This window comes from Apteryx rowi, unplaced genomic scaffold (assembly GCF_003343035.1).
Source record: "Apteryx rowi isolate R43461 unplaced genomic scaffold, aptRow1 scaffold_0, whole genome shotgun sequence".
Taxonomy (NCBI): Eukaryota; Metazoa; Chordata; class Aves; order Apterygiformes; family Apterygidae; genus Apteryx; species Apteryx rowi.
In genome coordinates this window covers 11,419,792-11,422,537 of record NW_020447195.1, presented here as the reverse complement: position 1 = coordinate 11,422,537, position 2,746 = coordinate 11,419,792, and positions in this window count along the sequence as shown.

Here is a 2,746-nt window from a genome sequence, read left to right as displayed (position 1 = left end):
GGGGGGGCTGAGGACCGGGACGCCCTCGCACCCTCCCGCGCCACCCCGGCCGCCCGCCCCGCCGCGACTTATATCAGGGCCGGGGAGCGGCGGGTGACATTGGGGGGGACGGCGGGGACAGTCCCGCCGCCGTCCCGGCGGGCGCCCTCCGCCGCCGCTTCCCGCACGTGCCGGGGCCGCGGCGAAAGCCCGCCCTTGCCCAACGCGTGACTCAGAGGGGAAGCCGGGTCCCGCGTCGTTCCCGTCTGCGAGCGGCCCGGCCCTGGGAGCGGAGCGGCCGCGGGGGTCCCACGCGGTGCAGCCGGGGCTGGCGGCCTCCGCGACACCCGGCCGCTGCTCTCCGGGATTCGCTCTTCTGGTTTCGTGCCCCAGGGGGGTGGCGGGGAGCGGGCGGCCGGCACGTGCGCGGGCCCGGCTGGCGCAGGTGCTCCCGCCGCACCCGGCCCCGGGGGCCATGGCCGAGCCCCGGCGTGTCCCGGCACCGCTCCGGCCACCCCGTGCCGTGGCCGTGGCCCGGGCAGTGCCGCCCCGCGGGATCCTGTGCCTGGTGCCCAGCCGCGGGGCTCAGCCGCTCGCATCCAGCCCCTCGGGAATGACCCCGGTGGATCCCACGTGGGACCATCCGCACCTCCCCTGGGGGGGCCGCAGGAGCACAGCTGGGAGCCCGCGTGGCCACAGGACCCCAGGGAGGCTGGATCGGTTGGAGCGAGAGCAAAACTGTGCAACCCCCTCGCAAAGCCCCGGCTGCCGGGGCGGCAGGGCTGGGCCCCGGCTCGCACCTCCTTCCCCCCCCAAAACAGGGGCATCAGCCGCCCGCATGGGGCGAGCCCCGGGCAGGGATACAGAGCACAGGGTGCGGCGGGATGGCCGGGAAGAGGGAGCCACGGGGAGCCTGACCACGGGAACCAGGTGCCCGGTGCGGGGACAGCCCGGCCCCGACGTGGCACAGGCTGCCGACGTGGCGCAAGCCTCCCTCGTGGCAGCGCGGGCAGCTGCATCCGACATTGGGCATCCCGAACTTGGCCCGAACCAGGACCCCTCCAGTGGCCCCGGGACCCCGCCGCCGGGGCCAGGTCCCGTCCCAGTGCCCCGGGGAGCAGACAGGGCCCACGTCTATCCTCACCGGAGAAATCACAGCCCCAGGGAAAGCAGTACACGGAGCCCTCGAAAGCAGCACTCAGCATCCCCGGCACTGCCAGCCACAGCCGTGGTGACACCCACGGCGCCCAGCAGCGTCCCCAAGGCCAGCCCCATACCCCAGCCCAGCCCCACGGAGTCCGAGCTGTCCCCAGCACCCCGGCCCGCAACCCGCTCTGCTCCGGCCACCCCTGGGTGCCCCAGCCCTCCGCCGAGCCTCACCGTGCCAGGCGAGCCCGGCGCCCCGGGCCGGGGGCCGCGCGGGTCCCATCGTGGTGCCCACCTCAGCCATGTCCCCCGGGGCCACCGGTGGCAGCGGGCAGCAGGGACCTGCTCCGACGGCGACGTCCATCCCGGTGGTGGACAGGCTGGTCGGACCAGAATGTCACCCAGCTCCCGTGTCCCTAATCCCTTCCGGGATGAGTCAAGTCCCTGTTGCAGCAGCAGCAGCACCAAGGAGCTGTCGGACAGCGGATGCCCGTCGGGGCTGGGCGCTCCCTGGGGCTCCCTGGCAGATCCCTGCGCGGCCGCATCCGGCATCCTGGCACGTGGCAGCAGGGCTGGAGCAGAGACGTGGGGCGGCGAACACGTGCCGCCACGCGCAGAGGCTTCCTCCAGCATCTTCATCATCTGCCTCCTTCCACCTCGGCCGGCTGCGGAGGAGCTGCGGGAGCAGGGAGGGAAGGAAGCCACCTGCGAGCAAGGCAGGGACGTGGCCTCTGCCACGGCACGGAGAAGGGCCCCAGTGCCCCGAGCATGGCCCCAGCACCCCGGGGCCTGGCCCAGCACCCCGGCGAGGCTGCCGGTGCCCAGAGCCGCCGTGCTGGTGCAGCCCTGGCTGGGGGCAGAGGGGCTGGAGGGGTCCGGGCTGGCTCAGCCCCTGCACGGCCCCATCAAACGGGGGGTCCCTGCAGCAGCCCCAGCAGAGCCCCCGCAGTACTCTGGTGCCCCAGGAGCCCATCCTGCCCTGGGAGCCCATCCCGCCCCCCCCAGGATCCCATCCCACCGCCAGGAATCCCATCCCACCGCCGCGCAGTGCGAGCGGGCGCCGGGAGAGGGACCCCGCGGGCCGGGAACAGGCACCGGGGGCCGCGCTGCTGCCGCCCGGCCCGGCCGGGCCCGGGGACAACCGGGGCCCAACGGGGGCAGGGGCTACCGGCAGCCCTGGGGGGGGATGGCAGGGTCCTGGGGGGATGGAGAGTCCTGGGGGGGGGGAATGGTGGGGCCCCAGGGGGTGGAAGGCTGCATCCCCCCCCCCCAGCCAGCGGCTGAGCAGGGCCCCAGATTAGCCGTGCCCCCTGCTCTGTCCCCCCACGGACCTGGACTAACACAGGCCCTGGGGAGGGAAGGGGACATCCGGCCCCGTTTGTCCCCCCCCCCAACCGTGGCGCCACCAACTCGCTAAGGGAGCTGGGGGCAGCCAGGAGCACGGCACATTTTGGTGCTACTAGTTCAGATGCTTTTTACTTTGTTCGAGAGGAGCTGAGACCGGGGGCCCTGCCAGCCCCCCCCTGCCCACAGGAAGGGCTCCAGCCCAGGGCAGGTTGGGGACGGGGCGGCTGGGCAGGGACAGGAGCACAAGGAGGGTCCCCCAGGACAGCAAAGCGTC